This window comes from Lissotriton helveticus, chromosome 1_1 (genome assembly GCF_964261635.1).
Source record: "Lissotriton helveticus chromosome 1_1, aLisHel1.1, whole genome shotgun sequence".
NCBI lineage: Eukaryota > Metazoa > Chordata > Amphibia > Caudata > Salamandridae > Lissotriton > Lissotriton helveticus.
The window spans coordinates 1,724,173,148-1,724,192,811 of record NC_136057.1 but is presented as its reverse complement, the minus strand read 5'-3'; positions in this window follow the sequence as shown (position 1 = coordinate 1,724,192,811).

The following is a 19,664-nucleotide window of genomic DNA, read 5'->3' as shown; positions in this document are numbered from 1 at the left end:
GGTTCAGGGAAATTTCTTACTGTTGGGATCGTATAAGTTGATTTATGGAGTTTTGTCCCAATCAGACCCTTCACTTCTTTTTTCCCCTGCTCCGTTATTCAATGAATTATTTGTCTTAATACAAGAAAGAAAGCCGGGGGAGTGGAAACGATGCTTAACCACGAATAGGGATCCGAACTTATGTCTTAAAGCAATTAATAAGTGGCTAGGGCAGGAAAATATGGTATTAACCCCTGCTGTATGGAAGAGAATCAATGTACTGAATTTTTCTGTACTAAGAGGTGCCAACTGGCGCAGAATGCTGTTTTTTAGTAAATGGCTTCTGTATTTCACTCCGGGAATGGTGAGTAAAATGTATCCTAATTGCTCTTCCAATTGATATAGGTGTTTGCAATATAATCCTGCTAATTGGTCTCATGTTGTTGCTCAATGTTCTAAAATTGTACCTTTTTGGGAAGAAATATTCGCATTTATGCAAAACCAGTGTAAAATCTAAATTTCGGTTAATCTTAAATTGATTTTGTATGGTTTTGATCCTGAATTGATGTTAGATGGGCAACTAGTTAAACTAATATATATTGCTATGGCTGTAGCGAGATCGTTAATTCTTCAGAATTGGCGTTTACAATATTGCCCTAATGTACATGAATGGCGCTATAAAATGCAAAAAGTCAGAAATAGCGAACAAGTGTATGCTCAAAGAGTTAGGGCGATTCGGAAATTTGAGAAAATCTGGGGTTCGTATTTCGATTTTAATTGATTTAAATTGAATATGTTGGTTGTTTTTTTTTTTTTTCTTCTGTGGTCAACCTTCATGAGATGGCCTTATGTGTGGTTTCTGAATTTTTGGGGTATGAGTACATTCTGGTTAGCATATGATATGTAAGTATATGTTTTTGCTTAGCTTATCCAAGACTTCAATAAAAAAAATAAAAATAAAAAAAAACGGTGTGTGGCCAGATATGGTTGGATCGCATAGGGAGTTTGGCTGGAGTACCACTTCTACGTAGCATGCCTATAGTAACAAAAGCCTCTGGAATCACCAGGCTTTAATGATATCATTGGTCATGAAGCAACCCACTACTAAACTGATGATGTTACCATCCCTGGCAAATAGAATTTATTTGGTAGTCAAGAGTGTCCATAATCAACCCTATATATTAAACCTCTTTGATTAAATGGCTGACAACCTAAGCTCTTGGAGGCTCTCGGCAATGAGGGTCTATATTGCACTGTGCATACTCCTTTGACGCTGCTCTGATGAGTCAGTCATCAAGGTATGCATATGTTCTGTTATCACAGAAAGACTGCCACCAGGGTCAAGATCTTGGCAATGACCTCAAAGGCCTCATTAATAGCAAATGGCAACATCTTACACTGTTAGTGCTGGTTTCCCATTAGAAATTAGAGACAGTTCCTATGTTCATTCAATGGGGCACATGGAGATATGCATACAGAATTTCCATAGAACAAAGCTGTCGATATCTGCCAATACATACGCTTTCGTTTCAAGAGTTAATATGGGACAAAGCTCTTTTCTAATTTTTTCCTACAAGAATGCATAGGACGTAGTATCTCTGTCCCCTGTCTGGGCAAGTTGAATAGGACTGATTGCTCTTAAAAAAAAAACACTGTACCTGATTTCGAAGTTATTTGAATACACTTTGGTGCAGACGCAGGTGAACGATAGAGCCAATACCCTTCCTGGGCATAGTCTGGGAGTGAAGAGGTTTTGTGGTCAAAGTTGTGCTAGAGTTGTTAAATAGCTGATTATGATGGCATTGGTACTGTTGTACCGCTGGGGGAGACCACCAGTAGAGGTTTGAAACACTACTTCACTGACAGGAACGATGCCCAATACCGTGCCCGGGGACCAAAGTCATATATTAACCTCCTGATTCTCTTCCTGGTAATACAATTCAGCATCTTTACTCTGCATGCCAGCTAGGCACTTCATGAAGGGCGTTGTATTGAACTTAAATCTAAGTGCAGGCATGAATCATATCACTATTTACCAAGCACAAGGAGGAGGGGAAATCCCAAAAGCATCCAAGGGTATGACCTAGGATAATCTTCAGAATTTAACTGAGCGTAACAGAAGAAGATTACAACATACACCAATGGGCAGAAAAGAATGGAGTTGGTGAGGGCATGCCTATGCATGGCACTGGGGGAGTGCTGTGTATGCTTTCCTCTGTATGAGACGCAGTTTCCTGTTTGATCAGTAGTTGGCAGAAATACCCACAGGACCCAAAAGGGAAAAAAGCAAGAACTAAGGAGCATATCTAAATTCTGTTATGTTATATACCCTTAGTATAGTAGAGCAAATCACCCCTGAAGGGTTATCTTGGCGCTGGAGCGCAATCCAAGAAGAGGTAGGGAAGGAGGGTGAGAGAATTTTAAAGAGCTAGGTTTATAGAAGCTTTTTGCAACAGGTGAAATTTGGACAAGCATAAATGCGTAGCGGTAATCTGTCCCAATGATGTGGGCAAGATGGAAGAAAGATCGACTACTATGTTTGGCTACACGAATACGGCAGGGTAAGTTTGATTTGAAGACACACAGGGCCCTTGCCCAATAGGGATTCTGAACCCAAGGAAGATTTTTTTTATCATACAGATGTTTTGGATCTGGATCACAATGGACTTGTTTTTCCCACCCTTCAAAGCCAGTTTTTTCTCTTGACAACAGCAGATCATGTTTTGGGAGGAACTGAGCCCTCTCCAATAAACGTTAACACGTATTTCCCAACCAACAGGACACTGCAAAGGGTTTGAAGCTTTGAAGGAGCTCTGGGTTAATAATCATCAAATAGGCTCCCTCAATACAGTTCAGCTGCTACCACAGAAATGTATTTTTGTAAAAAATATAGATCGTGAAATTATGTTGAAAGAGCAGTGTTCGTAAAGGAAATGCTGACCTCCTGTTATTAATCTGTGCTATTTCAAGTGATATTTCCTGTAGGGAATCTGGATCAGTGAGACATTTAGCTACTGAATATGTCAAATATTCTGGTTGTATTGCCACCATGATTTGAGCAAGACTCACTCATTCAAATAGCATCATGGACATAAACGGATGAGAGAGCATGAAGTGGTAGGAAGAGTCATAATGCACACGTTTTGTTCTCTATACTATAAAATATTAAAATATGAAATCAAAAAGCCTTACATTTTCTAGGACCAACTGTTAGCCCCCAAAAGAAGAAGTCTCTGATCTTCTTCAAGAGAATCTGGGGGAGGGGTCATTTAATTCAGCAGGTTAGCATAGGTGAAATCGATGCAATGTAAAGTAAGCAACATTCTATTAAATGCTCACAATCCAAAAATCCTGGCTATGAGTTTGCTGATAAAAGAAGTGTGGTAATCTTCCTCCAAAGATAAGCTTCTAAAAATAGAACAGGCACCCCACAACAGACGTGAATCTTCATGGAAAAGTATTTAGTGGCAGAGGTTAAAATTCGTATTTCCTAGAAAGGAAAGCGAATTAGATGTTGCCAGTTGCTAACTTTGAAACAAGATGTTCTTATCAAAGGTTGAAATCTGACATTAGAGTGGATTTCCTAATGTAAGCAAATAGCTCTAAACCACTCATACCTTGGCCTTAAGGGTGAACAAAAATACTCACACGCTCGATATTCACATAAGGCATACAATATAACTCTTCAGCCTAATTTTTTAGAAAATTAATATCCCTTATCAAAATCATATTATGATCAAGAGACAGTAAAACAATCTGGTCGAGATAGAAGACGTGACATAGATCTTAGTGCTTTAGCAAACAGATGCAGGACAGACCTGATGATAACGATGGAGATTTATTTTCTGGATGTTAATGTTTTTTTTAATTTAAAGCCATTCTTTTTCATGGGTTTGTCCAGAAGACTGCATGAAATAAAGTAATTTGTGACATTCTATGCCTGGTCGGGAGGCAGCAGCCAGCAGAGAGGTACCTGCCACCCTTCCATCTCTTAAATGGGACAGAGCACACAAGACCAAGGCAGCACGACAAATTCAATAATAGGTAGCGAGACCACACACAAGATGAAGGTAAGCAAACATAGCCAGAGGGCAAGCTGTGGTCACAGAAGCTCGTTCCTACCAGTGTGTTTGTGTTAGATAAAGTTTAAATAGTCGAACAGATTCAATGATATGGTGAAGAAGGAGTTGTTATTGGTTAAAATCTAGGAGTAGGAGAGAGGATGTAGGAGTCTGGTGAATGTATTTTCCTTGACTTAATCACAACCTGATCTCATTAAATCAGTTCTGTGATACCCATACCGAGCCTGTTTGCAATAGTTTTTATACAGCACGAAAATGAATGAATGAAACATCAGAACAACGTGGATACTTTTGGTAACCTACTTGGAGGTGCATAAATAATAAGCCTGGCAAAGCACTACGCTACGCTCGCGTAGTTTGCGTAGTTTATGCTACTTTTGAATTGCACGTAGCACAGCGCAAAAATGCGTAGCATAGTGCAGCGGTCATTTTTTGCTTGCTCGCGGTCCTCAACGTCAAGTTGGTGACCAAGAGCAAGCAAAATGACATCCCATTGAGACTTTTTCCTCGTTCGCGATCAGCAACATCAATACGAGCGTGGAAAATAAACCTCCCGGGGAGCTTCTCAACGCTGGAAGGTCAGGTTTCTCATTGCGAGTGGTCACGTATGCCTGCAACCGCTCGCGATGAGAAACTACCAGTCCGCGTTGAGAAAGGGGTACTAAACATATTCTTTCCCCTTTCCAAATGTATTACTACCCAACTCTGGAATCTGTACCAGTTCAATTAAGTGACTGGATTAGGGTTGCAAAACATTGATACATATCATAAGATACCATTATCTGGAAGTGCCACCCCTTCCAAATAGTGATTCACTATGCCTTTCTAAACCTATTTCGTAATTCGGTAAGGTTACTGAATCGAAAAATGGATTTGGTAGATGTAAAAAAGTCATTTTGCAGTCACAAATCTCACAAGTTAGCGAATCACAGGCTTTGCAACTGCAAGATGGCTTTGTACATCAAGCCCTAGACTATCCTGGCAAATGGCTGTATTTAAGATATTTAAATGTTGGCATAACCTAAAAGGCCTGGCTTTAATGGGCTAATTCAGGCAAAACACTTTCTGCTTTCCTAAGTTTGCATGTATTAACACATTAAAAGCAGGCCGACTGGCTTTGGCAATGCTTGCCTTTCCCTGAAATTAGCCATGTAAAGGATCCGAATGTGCTGTACAGCTTTTCTGGATTGGTTAGAGAGCAGGCAATAGTATGACTTTGTCCCAACCAAGAGGAGGTCAGTATGGCACCTATGAAAAGTGAAGATTGTTGTTCTCTGTATCTTATTTAGTTCACATTGGTTACTGCAAAGAGGAAAATGTGCCCATTTCCATCTGGCATTTTTTATAATGATCTATGTGTTTGGATGCATGTGGGAGAAAAACGTTTTAGTTTATTTTATTCCACTAGGATGATAAATGTCCATTGCTTCCCCTGACCAAACTGTTCCGTAGTGTGGCTTTAGTAGCCAATTATTTGCTTTGATGAAATGCCGCATGTTTGACGGCGTAGTATGCCTAATTTCAGAACATTTGCTGTATCATCAGCCAAGAATCAGATGACAACGTTTCCTGAATACGTTCCCATTTTCAAATTTTCTTTATGGGCATTATCAACTCCAGCTTTGTTATCCATCAAGATTCACTTAGCCATTACCTGAAATTAGGTAAAGTAACAAATACCCATTGTCTGCCAAAAAAATGAGGCTCACACAACGTTTGTGCCATCAAACAGTTATTCATTGAGATCAAACACTATTGTATTTTACGTTTAAATGCAAAGATTGATTCAGTTTCTTCTCTCAGAAGCTAATTACTTCGGTCCATGTGTCCTCAGTAAATAGACATAATACGAACACATGAACATGATGTGTCCCTTCAAGATTACATTTTGGGCAACAGTATGTATGAGGCCCTGACATTCCGGATAACTTAGCTGGAGTATAACATGTATGTGGTATTGCAAGAATAAAACGTGCCAGCTATATTTTGTAGCAGTGAATGTATCTCAATCAAGCAGTAGCCAATACGCAGGATGTAATACAGAATCACACCCACTATTAATTTATAACACCAATCTCTTTCTGCTGGAGGCAATGTCATATAAAATTGTGCTAAAACAAGGGATGTATATTTTGATTTGCAAAACACATAATCGCAGAGGTGCAGAGCATTCCTCAATTCGTCTTCTATTTTGAATTTCAGAAAATGTCTGTAACTAATTTCTATTTAGGGAAGAAATTATAGATGTTTCTTGTGTTTTCCATGAAAAGTGTATACTTGTGGCATCCATGTTATTCATTAAGATTAAGCGAGATCTCATTACTTTCTGTCCAAATTTTCGTTACCAGTTTTTTTTAAATCAACCTTGGAAAAGAAAGCTACACTGAATATCCAACCATATCAGAGCTACATCCTTGTTGCAATTGGGTTTCGCCCATTTAATCTGCCAGGTATTTAGAACCTTACCCCCATTTTAAAACTCTTGCATAAGTGAGAAAGGTTGCTTTTTAGTTGACCTGGAAGGTGGCAACAGCCAAGGACCACTGGAAGGACTAGCGCCCTGATGCCCTAAAGAACTAAGGACACTGCGAACAGCTGATCCCTGGGCTAGTGGGTCTAGCCAAGGACCAGTGTGGCATATGCCCTTACACCCCTTTAAATGACACCACATTTTTATCCACAAGGCCAGCTCGAACAGCTCCTGGTGGCTAGGTCTTGCCACCAAGAGTAAAAGGAGCCCAGGGTCCTCCTAATCTGCCCAACAGGGCCTGAGTTGTGGCTTTTTAAATGTTGGAGACCTTTGACCTTTTCGGAAAGAGGAGCATATGGAGCTCTGCTGCAAGATCACCAAATCCCTTCAGGGTTGACCAGGGCCTAGGAGTCAGTGCAGTATTGATTTGATAGAAGGAGCAGGCAGGTGTGGAGCTTCCTCCACCGTTTTTTGATTGCCCCTGGTGCCCCCATCTCCACAGTGACTAATGAAAGATAAAGGGTACCACCATTGCACCCCTCCAAAAAGGAGACAAGGGGCCCGGGACCACATCTCCAGGCTGCAGCACATGCAGGAGTACTACAGGGAGTGTAATGATGGTGGCCTTGCGCCTGCTCCCAGTGCCTTCGCCTGGGGAAGCAGGGTGGTCACCGAAGAATGCTGCACCCTGCCTACATCGAGCAGGCACGGAAAAGAAGACTGTGGCTTTCACGCCAGTGAGGATGACAGTGTCAAGCATGGAGCTAGTCATGTCACGCAGGAGTGAGCTTCCAACGTGGGTTCCACGATAGGGGTTTCTGGGTGGGACCGGGCATCCCCAACCATAAAAAGTTAAAACAAAGAAAAATGAAAAGGGGGGGCCCTCGGCCCCCCCGCACGCATGGCGGCGCGGCGACCGCCTCACCTCCTCTCTCCTCGGGTCCTTCGACGGTGGGGGCGTGCCCTGGGGGCGCGGCCCACCGCCGATTGGCCGGCGCCCCTCCTGACCCGGATTCAATGGACTGGTTCCGGGTCGGGGGGGGCGGGCGATAGGAGGGGCCACCCGGCCCCTCGGGAATAAGAGGTGGGGAGCGCCCAGGAGACCCCCTTGTCCCTGGACGCTCCCTCGCTGAACGCTGTGCCCCGCGTTCGGGGCTTCTTTGTTTTAACTTTCTGCTTTCTCTTTTCAGGTCTCCGGAGCAGTGAAAGAGGAGAGCGTTTTGTTATTTGCCCCCTTTTGGCGTTGTGGAGCGGGGGTCCTGGTTCCTGGTCGGTCGCGTCGCGAGACGAGGAACATCGCTTTAATTTTCTGCTTTCTCTTTTCAGGTCTCCGGAGCTGTGAAGGCGGAGAGCGTTTTGTTATTTGCTTCCTTTGGGCATTGTGGAGCGGGGGTCCTGGTTCCTGGTCGGTCGCGTCGCGAGACGAGGAACATCGCTTCACGGGGCTGTGTGGTAACGCCGCGGGTGCTCGGCTGGGGAAGCGCGTATCGGCCCGTGATAGAGGCCTGTAAGGTATCGTGTGGGGGAACCGGGAAGGTTGACTGGGGTAACGAGGCTCGGATTTCCGGGTAAGTGTAAAGAGGGATCTGGAGCGGACAATTGTGTGGCACGCGTTCTGTTGCTCAGGTGATTTTGTTGCCCTACGTGCTACAAAGAAATAGTGGTATTCAACTGTTTGGCGCTCTCTATTGTTTGGCGCGCATACACGCGCATTCTCGCTTGCTGGTGCCTCATGGGTTACAAACTTTAAAAAACAGCCGGTGGGAGCGCGCGGTGTTTGAATTGGGAATAGGCGATTGTTTGGCGCGCATTCTCGCGCATTCTCGCTCGCGCCAACAGGAAGTAAAAGCAGGGTCGACCAGGGCAGCACCTGGAGGGGAGACCCCATGTAAGATTATACAATTTTAAGGAAAAAACGATTTCACAACTGCACTGCATTTATTAATACATAATTGAGGTTCATGACTAGAAACCAAGTGTACAATTGTATGAAAAAACGAGGTGACATTGCTGCAATGGTTGTGCTTTAATTACTGAATGATTTGTTGTTCATGTCATTACACAAAGTGTACAGTGCAGGTGAATAAGTGCAGTGACTGGTTACTTGTTCAATTTTGCTGATATAGGGTGTTTTTTAGTGGCACACAACAACGGTGAGGCTAACAGGGGGGTTCAATTGTCTCCTGTATTCAAGCTGGGTTCTCCTAAATCTGCCCCTGTTTTATTGCACGGTGATAATACATTTCTCAATTCCAGGCATTTGTAACGACATTTTGGGCGCAATTCACTCGCGGACAGGACCGAAGGACATTCAGCACGCAACGTGGTTTGGACCTGGACCGCCGATCATTATCGCCGGCGAGGACGCAGGACTGATCGGTACGAGGGGTACGGGGGGCTGGCATTCATCGCTCCTGGTGGCCGCCGGGTGGGTCTACATTAGGTTTACTCACCCCTTACATAAGCGGACAAGCCGCTAGTGTTGCGGTCGCCGTTGCATGGTGCTGAAAGCCCCCTGGTGACCCTCCATCTGAAAGGTACACACAGCTGACCTGTTGGGACCTAAGTAGGCAGCGGGTGTTTTTTGGGGTTAGCGTCATGCCAGGTCCAAGGGGTGGAAAAAGGGGGTCCAACATGGAGGCTATGATGCGTGCTATGAAGCGGGAGATGAGCGACATTAAGCAACAGCTAGGACAAATTAAGGAGCGGGAAGCTCGGTTGGAGGATAGAGAGGGCGAGGCACCGGGCCCGTCCGGGAGACCGATCCGCAAGAGGGTGGCACCAGTGCCAAGAGGGGAATTTGTCACCCCGCAAGGGAAACCTAGGTCCAAACGACCCAAGGAGGCGGTCCCCACCCCAGGCCCAGTGGATCCGTTACCCGCCGCACCGCCCGCGGTGGTCCCACCCCCGCATGTGCCTACACCCATTGCCCCTGTGGTGCCGGTGCCGGCAGGTCAACCAGTAGACGCTGGGTCTGCTCCCGCACCGGTGCCCACAATCCCGGGTACAGGCGGGCCACACCCGGCGCCCGCCCTGCCAGCTGTGCCAGGACCACTGGGCATAACCCCAGTGGTACCTGTTGTCCCGGGGGGTAATGTAGATTCAATGCCACCCGAATTGTTGTCTCAGTTAACGGCCATGATGCCATGGCTCCAAAAGGGGGGAGCCTTCCCGAATTCTGCAGACCATGCGGCAGAGGCGGCAAGGTTTGTAGAAAAAATCAGATCGGCACCGGTCGCCGACAGTGTTGCATTGCCAATTTCTTCTCCCCTTGCAGGTCCAAGTGTTCCCCAGCTGGACGGAGTAAAAGGGCAGCCGCCCCCGGTGCCCGCACTTGGTAAGGAAGTGGCATTGCCGCTCTTGGGGGACGGTGTGATACCTTCCAGGAGCGAAAATCTAGCTCAGCATGTGTCTTTAGCTGTGAAAGAAATGATTTGGGCTGATAAATACGTGTACATTTATTCTTTATTGTTGGATAATAGGGAAATGGAGCAGGCAAAAGCACTGAAAGAGTGGATGCTCCCAAGTGAATGGAGGGCGCAGTGTACTAGATTCAGGGTTGAGGAAAATCTCAATAATTGGATGCAAGCATGGGCTGTTTTCACTGCAGTTAAGGCTGAGCGTCCTCCAGATCTGCAGGCTGCATTGGCTTGCTACTCGAGCAGGATTGTGGGGTGGAGTCAACAGTATTCTGGGGAAGCATGGAAGGGTTATGATGTCAACTTTAGGAAGGCATTGGAATTCAATAGATCATTGCCATGGGACTCAGTAGATTCCATGGCTTGGCACAAACAGTTCTCTGACACTGCACCGCCCCCTCAGTTCGGTGCGGTCAAGGCGTTCACTAGACCGCAGCAGCCCTTTCGGCCCCCCCAAACGAGTGAAATACCTGGGAAATTTAGGGCAGGTGGGCCAGAGAAGAAAGGGGTGTGCTGGGATTTTAATAGGCGTACCTGCGCAAGGGCCGCGTGTAAGTTTAGGCATGCATGTTCCTCCTGTGGGCATCCCTCTCATCCAGAAACTACCTGTAGGTCCAAGCAAGGTAACACAGGACAGAGGGGTAGGGGAAAGCCACTATAAGTCAGACAGGTTACGCCCCCCCACTCCAGTGGATGTGGTGGCAATGATTCCATTGTTGAACAGATACCCTGACCACAAAGCGGCCACCCTACTCCAGGAGGGTTTTTCTAAAGGTTTTAGGATCCCGGCCGGGGGATACACAGGCAGTGCGCACTGTAGAAATCAATTATCAGTCAAACACAATCCGGCTGTTGTGGCCGCCAAAATTGACAAAGAGCTTTCCTTAGGCAGGATAACTGGCCCTTTTTCCGCAGTGCCAGTACCCAATTTTGTGTGTTCCCCACTGGGAGTTGTCCCCAAGAAAGAGAAGGGGCAATTCAGATTGATTCATAACCTGTCAGCGCCAAAGGGGGCGTCACTGAATGATGCCATCGACGAAGGTATCTGTAGTGTTAAGTACGCCTCTTTTGATCAGGCTGTTACCTTATTGCAGGCCACTGGACCCGGGGCGCTGATGGCGAAATCAGACATAGAATCCGCCTTCCGCCTCCTCCCAGTCCACCCGGCGGACCAGCATCTTTTAGGTTTCACCTTTAGGGATAGGTTCTACATGGACAAATGCATGCCTATGGGTTGTTCTATTTCTTGCGCCTACTTTGAGATGTTCAGTTCATTTCTTGAATGGGCCATGAGACAAGTGACGGGCCATCAAAGGGTCATGCATTACTTAGATGATTTCCTCTTCCTCGGTACAGCGGGTTCTCAGGAGTGCGCACTGGCATTGCAGGAATTTTGCGTGCTCATGCGGGCTTTTGGGGTCCCGCTTGCGCCTGGGAAGACGGTGGGCCCGACCACCTGCTTGGAATTTCTGGGCATCGAGATTGACTCAATGGAGAGATGTTTTAGACTACCCAGGGACAAGGTGTGCAAATTCAAGGCATCGCTACAGTTATGCCTCCGGAAGGAGAAGGTCACTTTGCAGCAATTACAGGAGGTGGTAGGGCAATTGAATTTCGCACTAAGAATCATCCCAATGGCTCGCCCCTTCTCTCGCTCCATCGCGCACGCGATGAGGGGGCTGAAGGAAAAGCACCACCGCACGCGCCTATCGTCTGAAATTCGCCAGGATATGCTCATTTGGATGGCATTCCTGGAGGACTTTAACGGTAGGGTGGTCTGGCCCGGCCCGCTCACGACATCGGCGGAGTTGGGATTATGGACTGATGCGGCCGGTAGTGTGGGCTTTGGTGCCATCCTAGGGAATAGGTGGGTCGCTCAACAATGGCCAGAAGAATGGAACACATGGGGTTTGCTCAGCAACATTGGCTTCTTGGAACTTTTTCCAATATGGGTGGCACTGATGGTTTGGCCCGAACACCTATGTAACCAATCAGTGGTGTTTTGGTCAGATAACATGACAGTGGTGGAATGTATCAATCAGCAGGGGGCGCGGTGTCCTTTCATACTTCGTCTGATCAAAGAAATTGTTCTGCGGTGCCTTAAACTGAATGCTAATTTTAGAGCCAAACATGTCCCTGGTGTTTTAAACAATGCTGCTGACTCCCTTTCTCGCTTCAAAATGCAGGTTTTCAGGGAACATCTCCCCACAGCAGACCCCTCGCCAGCACACTTCCCAGCAGTACTTTGGCAGATTGGTGCCCCAGATTACAGGACCTCGTGGTCGCTAGCCTAGCCCCCAGGACCAAGACGGCTTACGAAGGGGCGTTTCTGTCTTATTGTGCTTTCTTGGGGCCACAGTGGGAAGTGCTTTGGGCGAAGGAGGATGGGTTTGCAGCCTATTTAGAATGGATGCACAAAGAGGGGCGCTCAGTGGCAGCGGCGACCAGACATAGGGCAGCAGTGTCATTCTTCGCTCAAGCTAGGGGCTTCAGGGATCCCACTAATACCTTTATGATACGCAAGGCTTTAAGGGGATGGCGCCGTATTCAGGGACACCAGAAGGATAAGAGGAAGCCCATGGGGTTGGCCCGGCTAACAGCCTTACTGGGCACGCTGGAGATTATTTGTAACTCGGAGTGGGAAGTGCTTCTTTTTAAGGCGGCGTTCTCCCTGGCATTTTATGGGGCGCTGAGAATTAGTGAACTTGTGGCAGGATCCAAGTCTGACATATTAGGTGGCTTGCAGAAGGCTGGGGTGACGATAAGGGGTGACACCATGTGGGTGATTATCCAGAAATCAAAGACCGATCAAGAAGCTAGGGGTCACACCATAGTTCTGCAACGGGCACCCGCCAACCCGTGCTGCCCGGTGAGGCACGTAGAAGCACTCATGGGACGGATGGTCGGTTCAGCAGGCAGGGCGTTGCTCTGTCACGCCGACGGGAGCCCCTTGACCAGGTATCAATTCAGGAGAGTGTTCGAAATAGGGGTTACAAAAGCAGGTCTTGATCCTAGAGATTTTGGATCCCATTCCTTCAGGATTGGGGCAGCAACTGAGGCGGTGGCGGGGGGCCTCCCGGTGGAAAGAGTGAAGACAATTGGAAGGTGGTCATCAGACTGCTATAAACGTTATGTTCGGATTGACATGCTATGATTACTTGTCACTCACGCTTGGTCTCTTTCCGCTCTCTTACAGTTTCTCAGACCTGTTACGCAGGGGAGGAATTTGTCGTCGGGCACCGCCAAGATTCATCGGCACGGAGCGGCGAACAGGAAACAACAAAGAACAATGTCTGGATTGTCGGTCATTCATATGTGAAGCGAGCGGAATGTGTCTTCCTGTCAGGTGATAAGAAAGAAAGGGCGGCACAACTAGGGTTGAATATCACGTTCTTTGGCAGAGGTGGGTTGTGTCTTCACGAGTTTAGGGGTTTCTTCCAAGGGCTGTTAGCACGCCAGCGGTCTCCACCGTCAGTGGTGATACTTCACCTTGGGGAGAACGACTTGGCAACACTGGGCAGGCGCATCTTGATTGAAGAGATTATCTCAACAGCGGGTTGGATAGCTAGGACCTGCCCCGGGTGCACGCTAGTATGGTCACAACTCATACCTCGACTTCAGTGGCGGGGGGGTCATTCGGTCAGGGCGTTGAATCACTCGGTAAAGAGGATCAACACACGGTTGGATAGGTTGTTTCGAACCCCCGTGTTACAGTCAATACCTCATGGGTGCATCTGGGGTCACAAGTATTACTTGAAGGACGGGGTTCATTTGACAGAAGAGGGTAATGTCCTATGGTCTGACAATATCTGGGCTTGGCTAGAGGGCTGGGATAGGAGGAGTGTGTCCTTAGGCAGGGGATAGAGGGGGAGGCCAGATCGTCGGTTAACAATACTGGCCTGTGGCGGTAAGGTCATTATCGGTGAGCACATATTTGAGGTCTGAGGGGGCGGGCATCATCCTATGGAGGTTCCCGCCCGGGGGGAGGGGCCTGCGGGCCACTCCCAGTACTCCAGGGGCAAGGTAATATGCAAAGGAGCGCGGGTAGGAGTAGTTCACGCTTTCCTTAGGCTGGTAGCCACCCCGCGCGCGTGGACTCATGACGCCACCGGCGCAGAGTAAGGGCCCTCCTTTAGTGGGTAAATGGAGTTTGGGGCATAGACCGGGCAATTCCCGGGGTAACACTGCGCATGCGCACTTCTAGGGGGGAGGCGCAGCTTGTAGGACCTGACACCGGTAGTGACCCTGCCATATGGCCAGAAATGTACAAAAATCAAGGTAGGATGTTTAGTTTAAGCTAGGAACAACTTGTATTAGAGTTTTGTTAAGGTCAGGCTCTCAAACTTGTTGATAACAATTGTATAACTGAATGTCCTGCTGATTTTTGTATTCATTGTTGATTATGCAATTAAAACCTTTTTTAATTTCATACTTTAATAAATACGGCCGGGCGACTAGCGCCCGCCTTCCAAAAAGTAAAACACGTCTCGTGTCCACGTTCCTGGGTGTTGGGTGCCGGATTGGGGGGGAGGCGGCAGCTAGTCGCTGACCATGTGAAAAGGGGGGGCCCTCGGCCCCCCCGCACGCATGGTGGCGCGGCGACCGCCTCACCTCCTCTCTCCTCGGGTCCTTCGACGGTGGGGGCGTGCCCTGGGGGCGCGGCCCACCGCCGATTGGCCGGCGCCCCTCCTGACCCGGATTCAATGGACTGGTTCCGGGTCGGGGGGGGCGGGCGATAGGAGGGGCCACCCGGCCCCTCGGGAATAAGAGGTGGGGAGCGCCCAGGAGACCCCCTTGTCCCTGGACGCTCCCTCGCTGAACGCTGTGCCCCGCGTTCGGGGCTTCTTTGTTTCCCACCCACCATCCCTTGGTACTAAGTTTAAGCAGCATTATGTCCGGTCTAATGGTAAGTTTCAAAGGTATGGACCGCGGGAGAGAGTAGGCTGTTGTTGTATTTTGTGATCTGTTGTTAGGACTTTTTCCCCTTTGTAGAAAAGTGATGTGTGAAGTGAACTGTATTTGAAGATATGTGTCTTTAGGCCTTTTTTCCCTTTGTAGCTATACGTTGATATTGTAATTTTGAGTAACATGAGTGAACCAAACTGTAATGTTATGCCATGTGTCGTTAGGCCTTTTTCCCCTTTTAGCTATGCGTGGATACTGTTATTTATTAGCCAGTGTAGTTGTCCTTTAGAATTTTTTCCATAGGTCGTCGTATTTATTAGGTATGGGACATGCGGTAAGGTCATTATCGGTGAGCACATATTTGAGGTCTGAGGGGGCGGGCATCATCCTATGGAGGTTCCCGCCCGGGGGGAGGGGCCTGCGGGCCACTCCCAGTACTCCAGGGGCAAGGTAATATGCAAAGGAGCGCGGGTAGGAGTAGTTCACGCTTTCCTTAGGCTGGTAGCCACCCCGCGCGCGTGGACTCATGACGCCACCGGCGCAGAGTAAGGGCCCTCCTTTAGTGGGTAAATGGAGTTTGGGGCGTAGACCGGGCAATTCCCGGGGTAACACTGCGCATGCGCACTTCTAGGGGGGAGGCGCAGCTTGTAGGACCTGACACCGGTAGTGACCCTGCCATATGGCCAGAAATGTACAAAAATCAAGGTAGGATGTTTAGTTTAAGCTAGGAACAACTTGTATTAGAGTTTTGTTAAGGTCAGGCTCTCAAACTTGTTGATAACAATTGTATAACTGAATGTCCTGCTGATTTTTGTATTCATTGTTGATTATGCAATTAAAACCTTTTTTAATTTCATACTTTAATAAATACGGCCGGGCGACTAGCGCCCGCCTTCCAAAAAGTAAAACACGTCTCGTGTCCACGTTCCTGGGTGTTGGGTGCCGGATTGGGGGGGAGGCGGCAGCTAGTCGCTGACCATGCACAAAAAACAGCTAAGTAGCTCTCCCCAGCACAGCAGGAAAGCCACTAAGAAAATATTCACTGCCCCTCTAGCTGGAGCAACCCATAATGCCCCAGGAGAGGCCCTTTGAATTACGCCTGAGCAGAGTTCCGCTACCCAGAACTACGCAAAGTGACCAAAAAACTCTGCTGCACAATGTGTAGTTTGGCAAGCAGTGGAACGTATTACTTCATGACGTTTACACGGAATTTTAAGCACTGGGTGTTTGTCCCACACTGTAAAAACAGCACAAACCGCAGAATGCGCTGTGCAAGAGGGAGCTGCTGCTTTCTGCCGCTTGAGTAGATGTTCTACTCGAGCGACAGCTTCCTCAAGGCAAAAGGATGATTTCTCAATGCGCCAGCATTGAGATTTATTTCACTTGCACTCGCCAACTCAATGTTGGCGAGCGAGGAAAAAACTCTGCGTGCTACGTGGCGTGTGGAGTTGGAAAACTCAGCAAACGCCAAGAACTGAGTGGAATTTCATGCCCAGGCCTAATTTGAACATGTTTCTTCCCCTGTGGTAGCCTCAAAATCAGCAGGAGCATCACCAGTATTCAAAATAAAGTGTGTGGGGGCTGCAAGAGTGCAGATGTCCCCCAAAAAGATTTCAAAAACTGACCCTTCGTTTGCCCGGTCAAAGAGATTATGACCTCTTCATGATTGTAATCATTTTCTTAACCACTCCCAAGACTAAAACTTCTGCTGGGAGTGCAGCTTCCACTAGGGGCTGGTCCTATCGTTGCATTTTATGTGGCTTGAAAGTGTATAAAAAAGATACACACACATATTATGTCTATTTTTGATGCTTTATTTACCTTATGCTGACCCTGATTTTTGATTACTGTTGAAATGCTTCAATGATATTGATGATTGCATTTATACATCAATTGAATATAGTGAAATCCTAGTGGTTTTGACATGTGGATTATTTGTGTTTTTATATGGTTAATCTCTGACAAAGTCAATAGGCTTGGTTTATTTAAAGTGATCCTCCTATTTTGTGATGTCTGTCTCGTATGGGTTGGGGGAGTTCTGTGACTTTGAGAGTCATGGCCCTTTAGGGATCGAAATTGATTAAAGAATGTAATCTAAGGTCATTTTAATATTCCTTATGTGTATATTTGTAAGTTAATGCATAGTATTTAGTAGTGTGTGTGTAATTAATGCACTTTTCCTATTTCAAAGAAAAACACAGACTTGACAATCATTTATTGAGTGCAAATACTGCCTGCCAGTGAATGGCAAAAATGCCTCTTGGGCTTGAGGAAGGAGGCCTCTCACATCCAGACTTTAAGCATTGCTTTCCATTCAATTTTTGCATGCTCCAGACACACGCTTATTATCTAAATGTAAGGGTATTGCAGTGATTATCTTGATTTGTATCTAAATGTAACAACCCTAAATGTAAAATATGAACCTCAAAACAATTCAGAATTGTAGGTAATTGGGTTAATAGTTGTGCAGGATGTGAGACCTGTGTGTTTTTTAGGCATGGGGCACTTTATTTGCCCTTTAAAAGTTATGATTTGGGATTACAATATAGCATGGTATTTGTTTGGAATGTATATTGGCAAGTACTGGAAAATAAATAAATATCGTAAAATAACCATTAGAATCCAGTTAATTCTACTAATGATTAACAGCGGAAAGGACTGGCTCTGGTCAAGGACTTTCTTTACTTCTGACATTTTAATCAGATAATTAATTAAAAAAAGATCCCTCATTATCTCAGGGATGATCACTCCCAAATTCTCACTTGAGTTTTCACTTATATTCCTGATTTGTTTGCCAAATGTTCCATATTAAAAGTTGATTTTTCAATTATTAATTATATAGCCCATAATCAAATCAAACCAATGTATTTACATTGTTGAAAGTGATTATTTTCTTGTTAAAAAAGTCCTTTGGTCCACCACTGGTATGTTCTCTTCAATCTCAATAAATGTATAACCTACAAACATGGAATGGTATGATGTGATGTGTGTCTGATGTGTATCGGGGATGTAATTACAGATTAGTCTACATGCAAAATAGATTTATGATGTGACACAAATAAGTCTAGCCCAGGGCTTGGAATTTTTTTCTTTAAAGGTTTTGTAAGTCAAACCCACATATGAGAGTATGTACCATCTCCAACAGCTTTTGTCTCTGTAAAGTTCTTATTTTAACTGAACTGTCCTTGACCTTGAGTCAGTCTCCTCCGAAAATCACTATAGAAGGGAAACATGACCACTATATTCCAATATTTTGATAACAGTTTGGTTCATTGGTAGGACAATAGACACTCACTACCAAAGACTCGATTATGAATCGGGTGGAACAGAATTCCCTTTGTATTGCATTACAGGGCATCATTTATATAGCGCTCTCTACCCTTATGTGAGGCGCTTAAGCACTTATCTAAATTGATAGTAAACTACAACAGTGGTTGGAAGTTTGTTGTCTTTGCTTTGATCCTGTGAGGAAAGTGTTTCTTTTAATTAATTTTATTAAGGGTTTATATCATCCAAACTTAGTATAACAGCACAATTATGTCACAATTCCCAGTACAGTACAATCTTGCAGAATAACCATACATTACATTCTCAGCAGTTTCCACATATGTCAAAAATCACATTCAAAGAAAGAAGGGAAATAAATATGAAAGAAACTATGTCTCCCTATCTAAAAGGAGTATATGAACAGCGGATATCTGTACTGAAGCTTACTGTATTACTTGGGTTTGGATTAAAGATTCTCAATAAATAAACTATAACAATTAAAACTTTACAGATGCCCCCCCTCGGTCACTCACTTGTAAATTCACTATGTCTGCCATGTACCACTTCATTGGACTACTTCTACCCTCAGGGTGATTATCTGGTTTCCAGCTGGAGACCGTCTGATTGCTGCACCTCCACTTCAGTTATAACTAGGTCAGTTTGCGTTTCCCTCGATCCCTGCATGGTGAGGCCTCTCCCACTGGGACCTCTGAGATCAACATATACCTAGCTCTAGCATCCTCCTCTATATTTTCATCTCTTCTGACTCTCCTCATTCTAATTAGTTCCGCTGTTGCCCATTCCTGTAGATCCATGGCCCAGCTATCCTCCTTGGGGGGTTGGGAGCACCCTTCTCTTGCCCAGCACCAGTCCCAGTTGGATAAAACTACGGGTAAGTTTATTCCCTTTAGGGGTGATAAGAAGGCCCAAATGCGTCTCCCTAATTTACTGGGGCAGCGCCCATCCCGCCACTTTTCGTAATCGCTGTTATATTAAATCCCAAAAGGGTTGGAGCATCGGTCATTCCCATAACACGTGTAAGAATGGGGCTTCATTATAACCACACTTGAGACAGCAGGCAGAACGATCCGGATATATTTCATGAAGCACTTGTGGAGTCAGATAGGTTTGATAAACAATATTAAATTGTGTAAGTTTAAATCTGGTATTGGAGCTAATCTGTTTAACTCCTTCATGTACCCGTTTCCATGTACCCGTTTCCATTTGTAGTAAGTCAAGGGCTCGTCTAATACTACATCCCACTTGGTTTGGACCGGAAGCGGTCATGCCTAGAGGTCCTCTCTTAGTGCCCTATAAATATGGGATACCAGTTGAGGCACTCCGAACAGGGTCACAAGGGCCTGAAGGGAGGTGGTAATAGGCGGTTTCTCCGGGAACACCGACCATGTATCTTGTGCCACAGCCAAGATCTTTGCATACAGAAGGTACTGACCTCTGCCCAAGCCAAACGTGGTTTCGGTTTCCTCTATGATTAGAAACCTCTGTCTCATATACAGATCACCCATCAGCCGGCAACTGCCC